The 19,307-nt window shown below is 39.4% G+C and overlaps 1 protein-coding gene across 1 annotated transcript in view; it reads right to left on the bottom strand.

Moving 5' to 3' along the window:
* The window catches only part of ZMAT4 (zinc finger matrin-type 4), a 214,047-nt gene extending 211,527 nt beyond the window's left edge, over positions 1-2,520 (bottom strand). The window contains exon 1 of the mRNA XM_074331498.1: positions 2,367-2,520. The gene's annotated coding sequence lies outside the window, so the exon portion shown is untranslated. The remainder of the gene's footprint in view (positions 1-2,366) is intronic.
* Between the last annotated feature and the right edge of the window lie 16,787 nt (positions 2,521-19,307).

Below are 19,307 nucleotides of genomic sequence, written 5' to 3'. Positions count from 1 at the left end.
AGGAAGAGAAATGAGGGGGAGGGAGAGGGAGGTAAAGCAAGTGCTCCAGTGTGTCCCACTTGTACTTCCAACCCTCCTCCCTCTTCTCCCTGCCCCCACTGTGCCTTTTTCCTCTCTGCATGAGTCACCATTCAGGAGCTGCTTTAAAAGCCTTACTTTTAAAGTCCTCTATCACGATAGAAACCCAGCAGACCAGCATCAATTAAAAGGACTCCGATTTTGTTACCTGTTCCTGGTTCTAGAGACCCCCTCAAACTCTAAAGTATTTCCTAGTTTTATTACTGTCTTCATGAAAACCAAAGTGCCCCCTTTAAAATTCCCCACCTGCTGGGTGCCACCTCTCCTGGGATCTCTGGGGGTCATGTGCCCTGGACAGACCACAGAGGAAGGGGTTTGGGGCCAATTATAACCAGCAGCTGATAAAGGTCCAGAATCCACTCCAGGTTCCCAAACACAAAGGCATATAATTTGTGGGGTTGCAAGTTTGTTTTGTTTACTGGCAGACAACATGTGCAAAAGAGAAAGCTGATTGTATCCCAACCAAAAAAACTCAGGCAGCTGGGTTTTTTTTGGTTTTTTTTAACCATTATGAGTAGAGATTTGTCAATAACAACTCCCACTCAAAATAGCTGCCTAAAGGAGATGGAAGGGAACTTGTTGTGGAGGTTAAAGAAAACACAAATTAAAAAGTGAAAGTGATTTGTGGAGCCAGAGAATGGAGGCTGTCACCTGCACCTCAGCGGGAAGGGTGTAATGGGGAAAAGGTGCTGCTGGAGGATCCCTCCCAGAAAGTTCACTTCCTGCCAGGATGGGAATCAAACCCCCCAGTTTCAGGTGTAGGCTAGAGATCAGTCAGGAGATTCACTTGAATTCCCCCAAAGCCTTAGGGCAGGGGTGTCCAAACTGCGGCCTGTGGGCCAACTGCGGCTCGCAATCCGTTGTTAATTGGCCCGCAGCAAATTCCAAAAATATATTTAGTTTACTTAAATAAACCAGGTGAGGCAATACGTACTTCACCTCAAGTGAATGGCCCGGTTGTTTGTGTATTTTACTGCATATGGCCCTTGGTAAAAAACGTTGAAAAAAGTTTGGACACCCCTGCCTTAGGGACTCGTAACATCAACCCAGATTGGCAGCTTCAGAGTATCCAGCAGGTCAGTGCTGTGGGGCATTCACATAGGAGCTGCCTGCCTTCCAGAAAGCAGGAATTCATGCAAGACCAAGCCATCACCTTGTCCCCCGTAGGGACCCTGCCACCTACAAGGCCCACCTACCTTCCACCTCTCATTGACAGAAGCCCAGAAGCTCAGGGAAAGGACTTTGCTCATGTTCAAAAGTGGGTCTCAGAGCAAGGGAGGCCCTTGTGGTCCCACAATTTAGAATGGATTAGGGTTCAGCTACAAGGCTGGACCAGCTGCCTGCGACCGTGAGCTTTTTTACTTGAAGAGTAGTCATCAGAAGCGGTGTGGTTGGTGGCTTCAGCAGCTCTGGACCACAAAGATACCATACCTGCACACCTAAACAGCGACATCCCCCAGGAGCCAGCCCCTCCCACCAGCCTCCACCTCCCAGAGCAGCTGGCACGCTTGGCACTGGAGAGCCCTTCACTGATAAGGGTGTAACCTTCGCAAGAGATAAAATTTAGCTGTGTCCCCTTTATTTCAGTACACACCAAGCCTGGAAAGTCTTCCAGAGTTTTCGGGAGCTAATCAATTAAGTGATTTCTTCTCCTCTGAGAACTGTTTTGTTGGTTTCTCACCAAGTTGTGTGACACGCAGATGCCCATTAGGTCAAACAGGACTCCCACACCCCAGGAAATTCCTCCTTCCACCAAATAAAATGAACTGAGACAGAGTGGGCGAGGGATAGGAGGGAGGAAGGAGACAAAAGTTTGAGAAGGACTCAAGTTGAAGGTAACAACAGTTGGAGGAAGGCGGGTCAAGGTAATGTAAAGGGAGCCGACCCTATGGCGGAAAACCCAACCAACCAGTCACGTTCCTCAGAATCAGTCTCCCAGGGATGGGTACGCCAGGAAACAGCACATCCAGGGGTGCAAATCCCTTCACCCAGCAAACCTGAATCTACACACCCCAACCTTGCAGGCACCCTAGCACAAGACCAGATCTATTTTCACAGACATGAGCGCAGCTAATTGAGAGAGTAGTAAACAAATCCAGTTCTAGACAGCGCAGAAGTTTTCCAAATTGTCAGCTTGTTTTCCTCCCAACAAAAGACGGTGATTTCCCACCTTTGCCACATTTCCTCCCCTAAACTTTTCTTTCTGCAATCCCTCTATCTATGCTAAACTGCAAGCCGCTGAGCATGCAAGCGCAGGAGCAGCTTCCCCGGGACGCAGGCAGGGGTACCTTTTCCGCGGAGCAGAGGGGCTGGTGCCCAGAGTCTCGCTGCCCTGCCGAGCGGTGGAAGGATGCTGTCGGGATGGAGCACGCTGAGGATTACGCGTTCCTGTCTCTGCGACCAGACCTTTCAGCAGCTCCGACCAACTGTGCTAGCGATGCACTTAGCAATTATCTGCTGGCGCCGACGCCCCGCCCTCTGCTCTTGCGATTGGCTCTCCGGTCCCGGGCAGGACTGCATTGGTTTCAGCCGACCTCACTCAATGCTTTGGCTCCTACTATTATCTAAGCCATCAAAGGGAATAATTTCATGTTCATTGACAACCTGTAAGGCTCTCCTCCGGCCCGATGTTGGGGGCAGGCCTGGGAGTCCAGTGGAGGGAGGAGGGTAGAGTAGAAAAAGTGGTGGGGGTGGGGGAGAGGGAAAGCGCAAGAAGGGGTGGGGGGAGAGGATAGAGGGAGAGAGAGGGAGATGGAGCTATCAAGCAATCAGATTTTTTGCTCTAGCATTTTAACTTCCACAAAACAGAGCCCATAGCAACAATTCTCTGGCCTTATTTTTCCCCAACTGGCGCATGTTCCTGAGGGCAAAGAGAACTATAACGGCGGGGGTTTCCGCCTGTGTCAGACAGGCTCTGGGAAGCAGAGCAAGGTAAGAGCTGAAGGAATATAATGGTGTTGTTCCGGGGCCACCTTGGAGGACATGTGAAGGTCATTTTAGATTATTTGGGGGGACATATTATGCACCTTCCCTGGAGTTTTTTCATCAGTTCTTTCCTTCCTGCTCTAACTAAGCTCCTAACCTGGGAAGACAGTGTCCCTTATCAGCCTATTCAGAGTCTCAGAAGAGCTGTTTGTTCTTAAAGCCAGTGAAAGTCTGGAATTCCTCACTGTTCTCACAGGGAGGCCCAGAGAGCCGGGCATTCCAGAGCTAATAATTCTGCTCCCGACCCTCACTTTCACTTATTCTGACCTGGCCTCAATTAATTGTTTAGACTTACACCTGCAGCCAAAGCAAGAGAACAGAGGAGTCCGTCAAAGGGTGGGAACAGTTTAAATGCTCTTCCTTGTTCAACAAGGAATCATGAAGCACAAGTTTTGATGGCTTTTCCCCCCTTAATGTATTTTTTTCAGTACATAGAAAGGATGTCATTTAGTAGCTGACTTTTTTTTGGAGAAACGAAAATAATTTAAAGAGTCTCTTAAAGAAAGCTCTTAGAATATCAAGTTCCAGATAAGTTAGAAACTAACCTTTCACCCTTCTCCTACGAGGATCCGCACATTTTTGAGTCCAGACTATAGTTCCAGATCCTACCCTGTGGCCTTTGAATAACTGCAATCCTTATCATCATCTGCATCCTTGGAAGCAAATGGCATGATCCCCTTGCCTTGTCCAGGAAGTGTCTGCTTCATGCATACATGCCTGGCTTCCCTGAGTACATTGCAAGCTCTGTCAGGACAGAACCAGTATCGTGGATATCTTTATAAGTCCACTGACAGCACCTAGCATTCAGTAAGTGGGCTGACTAATAAAACCCAATTCAAAACAGAAAGTGTGCCCAGCTTTGAGGCTCATGGAATTATCATTGCACTATGAAAGCTCATCAGGCTGGACAGTGTGTGTGTGAGGTGGCGGGGTGGCGCCTGCTGGAGTCCAGGAGGTAAAAGCTCAGGACTAAGCACTGTGACTGCTGCAGCTAGAAAATCCCTTCAAGCTCTTGATGCCTTGTTCTCTATGGAAAATGAGGCAGCTTTTCACTCAATGCATCCTTCTCCCTCAAACATCTAAAAGAAATGAGAAATGTGGGATGTACATTATGTTTGTGAAGCACATACCTCAAAAAGTTAAGTTATTTCCATAATAGCTTTCCAAGTAGCAGCATGACTAAATGGAGAGTGACCATATATTAGGAATCAAAAACTAGGACAAGGGATGTAGCAAAATACTTATTTTATATGTCATTTATCATCTAGGTGAAATTCTTACAAAGGTACAATGATGAAATTAAACTTAGCTTGACCCTGTCCCAGCAAATCTGACATGTTCAGTCATGGTGTAAAAAGCATGAATAACACAATTATGATTTAAGCAGTAAGATTCCCACTTCCGAGAGAAAGCAGACTTTAACTTTGGCCCCTTGCACTATCCCTTTGTCCCCTCTAAAAAAATAAAAAAATAAAAAAACAAATTGTAAGAGCACTCTTGAACTCCTATCAAAGTTTCAGTTGTCCTCAAAGGAAAAACAAAATATTTCAAGTGATTTTCTAAAATGCTTTGTTTAAAACAGCATATGCTTACATGTACTTTTTGACTTCCGAAGATGAGAGAGAGAGAAACAGACAGAGAAAGAGAGACCTGCAAACAGTTGTTTATGTCAGTGTCTCTTAAAACTGCCTGGTCATAAAATATTCTCTTTGAGAGAAGGATGATTCCTTTGTGTTCCATAGATCACCTGCTTAATTCTGAGAGTTAGAAAATGCATATTAAGTATGCAGATTCCGCTGGCACTTGCACTTGTATTAAATATCAGCTCCATACAATTTAAATTCATTGGGGTATGAAATGTACCGAATTCCATTTTGTGGGCAGTACCCTGACAAAGTAGCCCATTTTGATTTAACAGTTTCAGTGAATTAGCAGTTTGAAAGGCTTTTGGGTGTTCACGTTCCATTTTCAGTAATTAAAGCAAGAATGTGTTTTTGTTTTGTATTGTTTTTTATTAAAACAAATTAAATAGCAGCCACAAGAACTGCCATGTTTCTTATGGGTAAACACTTGCTACAACAAATTACCCTGACCTGCAGTGGGAGGCTAGAGAAACCCTGTGTTGACTCTTCTGTTTATACCATTTTCTCAGTTATCATTTATTTATGCCAAATTCTGTTCCTAAAAGGGAGAAGAGGAGAATAAATCTAGGCAATGCCAAGAAAGAAGGAAATGTGTGAAAACAGGAGGGGAAAAAAGAGGGTGACTTTCAACACTACATCTTTGCTAACTGAGTTGGGACACACAATACCATTTTAGTGAAAATGTGGTATTAGCAGGCTTTCTTAAAACCAGCATTGGATGAATGAAAGATTTTTTGGAAAACTTCTCCCAGCACAGCTTCCTAAGGAAAAAGACCTGGAGGAACATACTCACAGCTTTCTGTTCTAGCTGATGGCTGTTGTGAAACTTTATGTAATCCAATTCCCTCCCTCTCCACCCACCCACTCCACCCCCCAAATCAAACCTGTGGAGCCAGTGACATTTCAACTAAGTACAAGAGGGGATTGTGGTTGCCAAGAAGGTGTCAGTCACCATGAACCATTCTTCATGATTTCATTAATTACTAATGAGTCTTCAGAAAGTTGGCATTAAAATAGACAGGGCTTCCTGAGGTTTGAACACAGTGAGGAACATTTTATTATTTAAAATACCCTGCTAAATAAAAGCAGGTGATTCTGTTGGTTCGAATCATGATGATATTTATTAGTGAGCCAGGGTTGTAAATAACCTGAAAAGAAAAAAGACAGAGACAGACAAACAGAGATTTGCAAGACTAAATTGTTCACCAAAATTCTATGATGCATTAGTTAAATTCTTCGTAGGAAATAATGGAGTTGAAAGCTGTCATTGAATATTGTCCAGCAAGGTACCAATTGATAGAAATTGGAGAACTGGATTAAGAAGGTCAGCATGCCTTCGTGAGGCTAGCAGATCACTTGTGGCATGAAGCACCCTTCCAGAATAAAGGTCTGCACACACGAATATGACTGTTGTACCCTCTGCATGCCAGGACCCATATCCTAACATAGAAGTGTTCTTGAAAGGACCCAATGAACATGTTTACAATACCTGCCACCCATCATTTATAAATCAGAGTAATAATAATTATTTCCAGGGCTATTAAGGTAATAATGGCAAATCAACTTACAAAGGACCGCACAAATATCCATTTGATATTCAGCAACAGTGCCTTCCTTGGCATGGACCAGTATTAATGTGACATACAACCACTTTGCTCCACTAGTCAGGATGTAAGATCAGCTCTTGGGGTGGGATGAGAAGATGTTCAGAGGGACAGAAAAGACATTCCAGGCACAAGGCACAGCTTCAGGCACTGAGGTTTCACTTCCTATTTCCTAAGAAATTCTCAATTGGTCCCATCCACATACACCATATTGAGGACAGTGCATGGAGTTGTGAAGGTATCATCCAAGTGATCTGCTATGAGCCAAAACTTCTTTAAATATGCTTATTTTATTGTTAAAGCCATGCCAATTTTGTATTCGTCTCCAAAATATATCCAAGTTTGTTTTAGTACCTGAGTTAAAGAATGATTTGCCCCAAATATCCATGTGGCATTGAGTTCCTAGGAAGATGCTCCATATTTATGAGTGGGCAGGGGGTTGAGAAACATAGGCCTAAAGTATCTAGTCTGCCCCCTGCCTGGCTTCCAGAGTGAGGTGAAATCTGGCTCCATCCCAACTGTGTAACCTGGTTCACCCTCATCCTCATGACCCCCATCTTCTGACAGCCCTCTCATGAGCATGCTCATTCGAGCATCCTGCCCTTCTCCTGTCTGCTCCAGCTTTTCCCACACACCCTGCCTTCCCCTAATGTGACTGCAGCCATCCCTCAGGGCCCAGCCACATCTCTCCTTCCCTTACTACTCCTGTTCCTACTCCTGTTCCACTCCACCTGTTCGCCCAGCTGTTTCAATTTTACCCCGCACCACACAAGTTAAAGTGACTTACATTTTTGTTTGTCTTTTCATTGTTGTTACGATATGGCCCTTTTCATACCTGCTACTACATGTTAAGTTTCTTTGGTAGCTTGATTACAACCCCCAAAAACACCACCCCCAAGTCCACAATGATACCCACAGCAGTTAGTGTTAGACAAACACTAAAAAATCCCAGCAATGAACAGTTAATGACAAAGTGGACATATGTACTTCATGCACAGCTGGAGGAAATGGACTATTTTAACAAAGGATAGACACTTCAGGTAACATTTAATCCAAGGTTCATCCTGACTGGTTCACAATACTCAGGAGAGGATGAAAGGTCCCATCTTGGCCTCTTTGGCCGTCCACACACATATCGCACTTAGCATCAGTGGAAAACAAAGAGATGAAAGCATTGCAATAGTGGCAGGACCTGATTTTTTCCCCCTTATTCTTCTTCTTACAAGAAAGAAGCCTTGATAAGGCCTTGTTTTTAGCATCAGAATGCATCTAAGTTACCTAGGAAAGTGACACAGTTTAGCAAGAAAACATTGATCTGTAAAGAAGATGTATTCAAAGGAACTACTTCCGATCAAGTATATTTCACCCCTTTGCAATGAAGAGGGGGTGATTGGAGGGAGGGCAGGAGTAGACAAACTGATGGGAGTTGGAATTAGAAAGAAAGATAAGGGAGGGAAGGAACTCCTGGACTCTCATCTAAGGTGGTCACTGTTATGACTGAAAGGTGATTGATGGAAAAAGTAAATTATATTTTTGCACAATCCTCTGCACAATCCTGTATATTCAGGATTGGTTAACACTAAGAGTGTTTTCTGTCTGGGAATGGACTACACACATTTCTAATCACTGGAACATGACAAACAGCTTACAATATAATGCAACAGGGGTAAATAGATAATATAGCAATACCCCAAAATTGTTAAGGAAAGATGAGATTATGTTTAGTACATTCTTTTTAGAACAGCATCAAGTGTCTAGAAAAGGCAGCTCTTAAGAATAACTCATTCTCCAAGGGTTTACTGAATATTAGTTGCCTTCCCCTTTTGTCTTAGAAGTCACCTTAATAAGCTACTTATTTCTAAGTTTAAGATACAAAAATGTCTACATTCAGGAACAAGACAGGGTTGTACCCTATTACCACTGCTATTCAATGTAGTGTTGGAAATACCAGCCAGAGCAATTAGGCAAGAGAAAAAAAAACAAAAGGCATCCCAATTAGGAGTGAAGCAGTTAAATTGTCACTTTTTGCAGATGACATGATGATACATATAGAAAATCCTAAAGACTCCACCAAAAAGCTATTAGAAAAAATAAACAAATACAGTAAAGCTGCCGGCTACAAAATCAGCAAACAAAAATCCATTGCATTCCTACTATACTAACAATGAAATCTCAGAAAAAGAAATAAAACAAAAATCCCTTTTCCAATTGCAAGAAAAAGAAGAAAATACCTAGGAATAAGCTTAACCAACAATGTGAAAGGCTTATACACTGAAAACTATCAGACTTAAAAGAAATTGAAGAGGACACAAAGAAATGGAAAGACATTCAGTGTTCATGGATTGAAAGAATCAACATAGTTAAAAACCAAGGCAATATACATATTTAATGCAATTCCCATCAAAATCCCAATGGCACTTTTTAAAGATATAGAACGAAAAATCATCAGATTTGTATGGAACCACAAAAGACCTCAAATAGCCAAAGTCATCCTAAGAAAAAGGAATATTGCTGGAGGTATCACACTCCCTGACTTTAGCTTGTACTACAGGGCTACAATAATCAAAACAGCATGGTATTGGCAGAAAAACAGACACATAGACCAATGGAATAGAATTGAGAAGCCAGAAATAAACCCCCATAAATATGGACAGACAATTTTCTACAAAGGCACCAAAAACATACAATGGAGAAGACAGCCTCTTCAATAAATGGTGCTGGGAGAATTGGATAGCCACGTGCAAAAAAGTGAAACTGGACTGCTATCTGTCACCATGTACCAAAATTAACTCAAAATGGATCAAACACCTAAACATAAGACCTGAAACAATAAACTGCATAGAAAAAAACATAGGTACTAAACTTATGGACCTTGGGTTCAAAGAGGATTTTATGAATTTGACCTCAACGGCAAGGGAAGTGAAAGCTAAAATAAATGAATGGGACTATATCAAACTAAAAAGCTTCTGCACAGCAAAAGAAACCATTGACAAAATAAAGAGGCAATCAACAGAAAGAGAGAAGATATTTCAAACAATACCTCCGATAAGGAACTAATATCCAAAATATATAAGGAACTCATACAACTCAACAAAAACAACAACAAAAAATCCAATTAAAAAATGGGCAGAGGACCTGAACAGACATTTCTCCAAAGAGGACATACAGATGGCCAATAGACATATGAAAAGAAGCTCTACATCACTAATCATCAGAGAAATGCAAATAAAAACCACAGTGAGATATCACCTCACCCCAGTTAGAATGGCTATCATCAATAAGACAAATAATAACAAATGTTGGAGAGGCTGTGGAGAAAAAGGAACCCTCATACACTGTTGGTGGGAATGCAGAGATTGGTACAGCCGCTATGGAAGGCAGTGTGGAGCTTCCTCAGAAAATTAAGAATAGAATTACCATATGACCCAGCAATCCCTCTCCTGGGTATATACCCCAAAAATCTGAAAACATTTATCCATAAAGATATATGTGCTCTAATGTTCATTGCCACTTTATTATGGCCAAGACATGGAAACAACCAAAGTGTCCTTCGATAGATGATTGGATAGAGAAGATGTAGTATATATACATGACAGAATACAACTCTGCCATAAGAAAAGATGAAATACTGCCTTTTGCAACAACGTGGATGGATCTTGAGATTATTATGCTAAGTGAAATAAGTCAGACAGAAAAAGCCGAGAACCACATGATTTCACTGATATGTGGGATATAAAACTGAAAACAACAAAGTAACAAGACAAACAAATAAAGAAACAAAAACTCATAGACACAGACAATAGTTTAATGTTTGCCAGAGTGTAAGGGGGGAGGGGGATGGTAGATGAGGGTAAAGGGGATCAAATATATGGTGATGAAAGGAGAACTGACTCTGGGTAGTGAACGTACAATGTTATATATAGATGATATATTACAAAATTGTACACTTGAAACCTATGTAATTTTACTAACCATTGTCACCCCAATAAATTTTAATTAAAAAAAGATACAAAAATGTGTTAAGTAGAATTTAATTAAATTAATAGAATTTACATAACAATTGTGGGCCATGGTTGTCTAAATTCTAGTCTGCCTTAGATTTGGAGAAAGACTTTTGACTCCCCCATGTTCAGGACTGCTGGATCTCTCCCTAGCCCCTGGACATCTCCTCTGGGCTCCCCAAAAACAGGTGCTCATTTCCTCTGTAACAATTCCGTGAACACTAGCTTCCCTTGGTTTCTCCCCACCAAGACCCTCTTCTCTTTGCCGATAGAACTCTGAGCCTTTTATTTTATGTCTATGACAAAGGCTCTAGACAGCCCTTCCCAAAAGGGAGCTGATAAGATTCCCTCAGGTTCCCTTTACCACCAACCCTCAACAACAGCAAAAAAAGTCTCTTTCCTCCGCAGTAAGAGATGCTTCTATTTTGTCACCTAGCTTATTAAGGGAATCAGACAGTTTTCCTTTAGACTTCAATTTCAGACCATAAGACAATCAAGGCCTATTTTTTTTGTTTTGTTTTGTTGGGTTTTTTTTGCTTTTTTTTTTTTTTAATTTTATTTTATTAAATTTATTGGGGTGACAATTGTTAGTAAAATTACATAGATTGGAATACTATTCGGCGGTAAGAAAAGATGATATAGGAACATTTGTGACAACATGGATGGATCTTGAGAGAGTAATGCTGAGCGAAATAAGTCAGACAGAAAAAGCAGAGAACCATGTGATTTCACTGATATGTGGTATATAAACCAAAAACAACAAAAGAACAAGACAAACAAATGAGAAACAGAAACTCATAGACACAGATAATAGTTTAGTGGTTGCCAGAGGGTAAGGGGGGTGGGGAGTGGGGGGTGGGAGATGAGGGTAAGGGGGATCGAATATATGGTGATGGAAGGAGAACTGACTCTGGGTGATGAACACACAATGGGATTTATAGATGATGTAATACAGAATTGTACACCTGAAAAGGCCTATTTTTAACAAGGTCTCTTTACATGTCTGACAAATAGGACATAACCAATTACTGCTGGTTCCCACAGAGACCAGGGAAGAGGGGCCTGGCTTTGTCCTACGCCCTACAATAGATAGGCTACCTATGAAGAGACAGTGTTGGGATCCAGACTGGAAAACAGTGCTTGCTCTTCAGGGCATCCTAGGAAACAGGAAGACCTTCTCCTCCTGTTACAACAGTTTCAATTAACGTGTTCCTGAAGAAGAGGCTTCCATGTCCCCTCAAGTTTCCCTCTGATCTCTACACGCCAGTGGTTTCTTTCTTCTAATCCTCTCCTTCCTTCTCCCTGTGCCTCTTTCTCTCCTCTCTTCCCTTCCTTAAGACTCTGCTTTTCTTTTCCACTTTGCTGTTTTCCTTTTCAATTTTCAATATTAGGCCCTCATGATAAATACTCCTAAAAGTGTTTTTTTCCTCTTATAAGTCAACCTGTACTGATCATTAGAGGAAAGGAGACATGAAAATCTAACCAAATGGAATAAATAAAATTCCACTTCTTTGCCTTGGTTGCCTAGAGGGAAAAAAAGAGCAAATATTTCATTTTGAAAATATTTTAGCTAAAAAGTATTGTGAGGGCATAGTGCATAAAGCCATATTATGTTTCTGTTGAGCATTTGATTTTTCTCACGAGTTGGGTTGGGGGATTTTTCTCAGGTAACCTCAGCAAATGATTCCTGGGTGCTGAAATTCATTAAAATCAGTCTCATTTCTAAGCCTGCAGAATGAATGTCTGAGGGGGTTGGAGGATCGAGCAGGGTAGGAGATGAGAAAGAAAATAATGATAGTGCCAACATTTCTGCTTAAATCTGCTTAACATTAGTTTTACAAAATATCTGAGAAGCGGAGTTTCAGAATCCAACTCTGCTTTTTAGCTATTAAAGAACTGTTAAGAAGAGCTTAAGCTTCCAGAGGAAAGCTTTGAAATCAACACAAGCTCCTTAAGACAGTCACCATAGCCCAACACACTGAAGGGCTGGCAAAGAATGGATATACCAATGTTTTTATACCAGTGTCACTGCCATGATTAAGAGCAGTCTTTAATCTTTCGCCCCACCCCCACCCCCACCCCCAACTTGCAAGGCACTGTTGGGCTCTTGTGATCTATAGCTTCTATAACATGGCGTTTCTTTCATGGCTGTTTTCTCTTGACTCCATTGAGGGCAGCCTTTGTATAAGGAAATATGATCCTTCTGTCCTTGTAATGAGCACAGTGCAATGACCTGGTCTGTGAGAACAACAGCACAAATGTTGCAAATTCATAAGTGGAAGTTCTAATAGAGCTAAGAATCAGTTGCAGAGAAAGGCCCAACTGGAATCCTCCATCTGAACTGGTTAGGAAAATATTTCTGAGGTTATGAAGTAAATGTAGAGCTTCTCAAAGACTAAGCTGAGAAAATACTGCTGGACTCCTCACCCTGATTCTGAAAATGTTGAGAGGTGGCAAGTCATAAACAAAGGTGTATCAAAGACCCCTGACCACTAGAACAAAGCTACCCTCAGCTTTTCCAGTTTATGTCCAACATCTTCACCAATTTTTGAGGAGTCCCTAACACTCCCAAAACTACCTCTGGATGGTGGGATACATGTGATTAATAAAAGACTTTCTTAGGTTGTTCTGGAAGACCCCCTTCACCTCACTGCTAACCTTTCATTTACATCTGTCTACTCCTAAGGCCATCGATGCTAACGAGGGATTCATATGGAGTTCCAGTTTTAGGGAACTAATTCTAAAATATAATGTGTTTGTATTAGTAAGCTTGGGCTGCCATAACAAAATACTATAGACTGGATGGCTTAAAAAACAGAACTTTATTTTCTCACAGTTCTGGAAGCTAGAAATCCCAAGTCAAGGTCTGGCAGGGTGGAGTTCTGGTGAGCGCTGTCTTTCTGACCTACAGACGGCCAGCATCTCACTTTGTCCTCACATAGCAAACCGAGAGTGTGCTCTCTGGTGTCTCTCCTTATGAAGACAGTGATCCTATTGGGACGCAGCCTTACCCTTATGACTCCATTTAACCTTAATTACTTTCAGGAAGGCCTGGTCCCCTGTAGTCACATTGGGGATCGGGACTTCAACATATAAATTCTTGGGACACACAATTTAGTCCATAGCCATGTTCTTTCATTTTATTGGCACAATTTGAGTATAATTCTGTCTGAAGATGAATAAATGAAATGGATGATATCCTAATATCCTATACCTCCTATACTGTAATAGTCTGTGACTTCTGGAAAGTATCTTCCTTTCCTTTCCTTTCCTTTCATTTTAACTCTCCGTTTTCTTCCTGCTGTTGTCACCGTTAAGTTCACTGATTTTCAATATTAGAACACTGTTTAAAAAATAACAGGTCAAAACCCCCACTATTTTTACATTACAATACATGGCATCTGGCACTATTTGCAACCTCCCCTCTGCCTGTTGTATTCCTCCCTTTCATGGCCTCCAACTGCATCGCCAACATTTGAGGCTCCTCAGAATCTTGGGTCTGCATATTTCTTTTTGAGTGACCTCCTTCCTCTGATTCCTGGTGTGCTCAGCCCTTCCAAACTCCTTTGCCACATGAACAGGTATGCTGCGTGGTAGAGTACCTCATCCACTGGAAGATCCCTGTGCGAGGATAGTCTTGTAGAAAGTGGGTGCTCAATTCCTTTACAGAAGGAATGGCAAGTCTGTTGGTCACACATCATTGCCATTTTCTGAGCAGAACAGAAAAAAATATGTGTCTAGTTGACCAATATTTGGTACGTTCTTTTCAATCTGGCAAGAGCTGGATTAAGAATCTGATATTAACTTCTCACCTATGTCCTTTCATACCCAGAGCAAGGAATCTTCTCTGAGGTTTAGTTCCCACAACTTTAAAAGGTACATCGATTTGTATCTTAAAACAATGTCCAGAGGATTATTACATAAGCTAATGTATCTGAATTCATCAGCAGAGTGCTGGATATGAAATAGTTCTCATGAAATGTATTTTGAGCATGAATAATGTCACATAAGAACAAAGTATTACTTCTTGTTGATGTATACATAGAAAGTTAGCTGGACTATTACTACATTTTAAGTAAATTCTCCTTGATCAAAATACACTGCTACAAAGTAAATTATGGTTTCTTCCTTATGAATTATAAAATAGTCAGATCCTTTTTTTTTTAAATGGTTATTTGAAAGGATTTTCAGAGACAAAAGATACTGTGTTTCCCCAAAAATAAGACCTAGCTGGACAATCAACTCTAATGCATCTTTTGGAGCAAAACTTAATATAAGACCCGGTCTTATATTATATTACATTATATAAGACCCGATCTTATTTTACTATAAGACCAGGTCTTATATAATGTAATATAATAAAATAAGACCGGGTCTTATATTAAGTTTTACTCCAAAAGATGCATTAGAGTTGATTGTCCAGCTGGGTCTTATTTTCGGGGAAACATGGTAATAGTTATTTCCTTTTGGCAGGGGGAGGAATCAAACAATAAATATAATTTGGTACTTTAAACAATTATAAAATTTACTTTAATCCGACCTGATTTTGTTCTCCCAAATATTTGAATAGAAAATTATTTCAAACAAGTTTATAATTCTTAATCTTTATTCTCCTAGTCAAAAGTCTTCAAGATCATGATACTGACTCTAGCATTACAGGGACTTATGTCAGTTTGGCATCAGTAGTCATTAGCTATGAAAACATTATATAATAGAAACAACTAAAACAGTGCTTTGAAGAAAATTCCTTAAGAATATATTAATAAACATTAAATACTTATATTAGTAGTGAAAATAGACTGAAAAATAATAATTAAATATACTATAAATAAGTTACAAATAAAAAACAAAATACACCTAAAATAAACAGTAACATTGATTAATTAAAATAAAACCATAAATTAATAAATTAGAAAAGTAAAATGGAACTACTACTACTAAGACATAACTAAATGGTTCTTTGTCAAAAGCAAACAATAAAATTAACAAACTGCTAATTATCCCAATCAAGCAAAAGAGAGGAGCACAATTATTCAAAATGATAAGGAGGAAATAACCTCAAATATAGGAGAAGTTAAATAATCTAAGGAGAATATTTTGTTCAGATTTATGCAAATAAATTTGAAAACCCAGACACACTGGAAATTTTGAGACTAAAATGTAATATAGATGTAAATCCAAACCGACCAGCTACCATAAAAGAGATAGAGAAAATTGTCAAAGAATTATGCCCCCAACAGGTGCCAGGCCCAGCTGGTTTTGCAGAGAAATACTACCACAGACTATAGGAAAAGACAAATCTGATATGGCTGAAACTGACCCAAAGTATATTAAACAGAAGGAAATCATCTAAATATTTCTATAAAGGAAAAAATAATACTGATGACAAAATCTGAAAAAAAAATAGGCTAATTGCGCTTATGAATGTCAAAGCAAAAATCTTAAATAGAATACAAGACAAAAAGTGCCAAGTAGTACATTAAAAGATTAATGGGGAGAAAGAATAATGCACCACGACTACGTGAATTTCACTGTAGAAATAAAAATTATTCAATATGAGAAAATTGATGAACATAGTTTACCATATTGTTGTATCAAAATAGATCAGATTTCTACTGGACTATAAGCAAACAGAGACCTGTCTTTCTGTTCATTACAATGTTCTCCAGAATTACGGTATTTCCTGGGACATAGTAGGTGCTCGTATGTTAATGAATCAAACAAGCAAATGAGAAGGTATCATATGATAATTGCCATAGATTTCAAAAAGTATTTATAAAATTCACCATCAATTTTTGATAAAAATTTTTATGAAATAGAAACAAACAGGTTCTTCGTGAAAAGCATAAGATTCCTACAAACATATTTGCACTTATCCATATACAGATATCACCACAAAAGCAAATCAAAAATGAAATAACTGTACCTATTATAACCATTTTTATTTAACATTGTTCTGGACACACTAGCTTATAAAATTATATGAAAGAAAGAAAAAGTATGAAAGTGCAAGTATTATTGTGTGTGTATGATGTTGTTGTATACTTAGAAAACATAGGAGAATGAAGTTACAAATATTACCCATTTTATCAATTTTTAAAAATTGAAAAAGATGGTTGAGGATATAATTATTATACCAAGCTAAATAATTTTTGCATAAATAAAAATGAAAATTAGTTGAAAGATGTAATGAAATAATTTACCCAAAAGGTACCTAAGTTAAAATACTTAGGAAGACACATAAAAATATCTATGTGCCTAAAATTTTAAAATGGATTGAGGGACACAAATGAGCAATTTAATGAATAAAAGGCATGTCATGTTCTCGAACAGAAATATGCAGCATCATAAAGATGTCAATTCTTCCCCAAGTTAATCTATAAAATAGTGCAATCCACAGTATTTTTGGAAGGAGAGGGGCAAACAGACAAACATATTAGGACTCTAGTCTTTATAATAAAAAATAAATAAGTAAGAAGACTGACTAAATGTGAATTATTTTATAAATGGTACAGAGACAACTGGGTTGCCATCTGAAAAAATAAAGGTGTATCCTTTAGTACATATTTTACATAAAATAAAGTTCAGATGGATCAAAAATTTAAATGCAATGATGGAAATAACTAAAACTACTCAAATTATACTATGAGGAGATTTTGTATTACAGTTTTTAATGGGGACCGTCTTACTAAGTATGACACAAAATCCAAACATAAATAAAGAAAAAGATCGACACATTTGCTCACAATTAAAAATTTTCTGCAGGGCCAATGGGGGGGGGCGGGGACAGGAGGGAGGCATAGCATAAACAAGATCAAAAGGCAAGTAACAAAATGGAGATAGTATTTGCAAATAATAGTACATAGATAAACAACTAATTTCCTTAATATATAAAGATTTTTTATAAATCAATATAAGAAAAGGCCAGGAACCAGTAAGAAAACAAAGCAAAATAAAGAATATTTATTTCTATGAAGACTCTTAAACATAAAGATAAGGTTCAACCCAACTCTGAATGCAAATGACAAATGTAATCAGATATTTTTCACCTACCATAATTTCACCCAGTCTAAAAAAGCTTTTAGACTATGTATTGGCCATCATGTGGGGAAACAGGTATCCCATTCTTTCCCAGTGGTACAGAAAGTTGGCAATATTAACAAAAAAGGAAGATACATCCTCTTTGTGCTCATAATTTTGCTTCTGGGAATTCATGCCACAGATATATTCCCACGTGTGCGAAATGATGTATGTACAAAGATATTTACCACAGCATCATTTGAAATAGCAAAAGAGAGGACATGACCCAAATGTGTTAAATAAATTCTAGTACTTCCAGACAATAAAAGACTATGCAGCCATTTAAAAAGGAAAACGCAATTCAACAGGACCTAAGATGTTAGCAGTCCCCAAGGTAAGGTACGTTGCTATATAATAAAAGTAAGATGAAGGACACGGAGAATAGTGTGCTGACATTTTTGTGAAACAGAAAGAAAAGGAGGATAGCACATTTACATATGTGTTTGTCCATGCAAAGGATAGTCCAGGGGCCTGCCGGAGGTGAGCCCTTGGAAAAAAGGGGAGCTCACCTCCCTGAGCGAGAGACCATTTTCTAAATCTATACCTTTTATAAATTTGACTTTATGTCATATGCACATATTGTTTTAAAAACTATATAAAATCATGTTGAAAGTCCTTGACTTTGTTCTTTTCTTTAAGGAGACCTTAGTTTTTACAACTAATATGAAAAAAATAATGTTCAATATAGGGAGAAAACAGGGTTTAAAATGCAAATATTATTAGGGAGATATGGCCAACGACTAGAGGAGCAAATGTTTTTCACCTTTCTTCTTCTCATCTATACAACTATTCAAAAAAAATAATAGTTAAGTGAGTTTTGTGCATAACTATATCTCTGTGAGCACAGGGAGCTTGCCCCTCCTCTCCTGGCCTCAGTTCCTGCATTTTTATAATGAGATCATTGAACTAGATACTCTCCAAGGTCTCTCTAAAATCAGAATTCTATAAAACATCACTCTGATCTTTCCCTGAGGTCATTTTATTAACTTGCTTCAACATTAGCCCACAAATTGGGGATTACCAGCTGCTAACTATTGCTTGAGATTTCCTCTTCATTTAAATAAAATTGTTCCCTTCTCAACCTTTCTCTTACAGCCAAGTTTATGATTTGAACAGATTCTGTGTGTCTCTTTTTAATTAACAAAGTTTGTATTTATGTAATCCCAATTTACACCATTGCCTGTTTTCTGAAAGCAGTGTTCCTTCTAGCTCAAACAATGCCTAACTGAAATTTTAAAAATTCAGCAACATCAATATTACACCAATCCCTGGCTCCTTTCCTCACTATTTAATGAAGGCTTATCTAGTTTCAGAATAAGTGTAAAATATAATTCTCCAAAAATCTTACCTTTGGACCTGATTCCCAGATCATCTTCTGGGAATAGGAGGGAGGGTATTGACGGAAAATGGAGCAAGAAAGAATCAAGACAACGGAGAATGGGGGCATATGTGGAAGTGAGAGCTTCATAGAGGATCTTTCTCCTGGGCCCCAAGAAAAGAATTACATTGATCCTGGGGAAATTCCCTGAAGTTGCCTCCAGAAAAACTTCAAACTACAGGAATGCTGAATCAACGTATCTGAAAAAACACAGTGGATGGACCACAGGGCACTCATTCAAGTCCGATGAGCTTCATGGCTGCAGCACCAGCAATTCGGAGGGCAAACAACTCACTCCAGAGTATTGATTCAGCAGCCACAGCAATGGGCATTCTGCTTAAAAAGAAAAGTCTGTTTGTGAGTAGCAATCCCACCCTGTCAAGACGGAGAAGACAAACAGCATCCAAGGTGAACAGAGGCAGCTGACTGCATCGTCCCCAGTACACAATTCCAGACCCAGCCAGGAGCTCTTTATTGCCTGAAAGCCTTAAAGTGTGAGGAAGAAGCTTTTCAACTCAATTAGCATTTAATGGTCCCG

Source organism: Rhinolophus sinicus, linkage group LG04 (genome assembly GCF_036562045.2).
Source record: "Rhinolophus sinicus isolate RSC01 linkage group LG04, ASM3656204v1, whole genome shotgun sequence".
Classification (NCBI taxonomy): Eukaryota; Metazoa; Chordata; class Mammalia; order Chiroptera; family Rhinolophidae; genus Rhinolophus; species Rhinolophus sinicus.
Note: the sequence above shows the minus strand (reverse complement) of the source record. Positions and strands in the feature narration are given on the sequence as shown.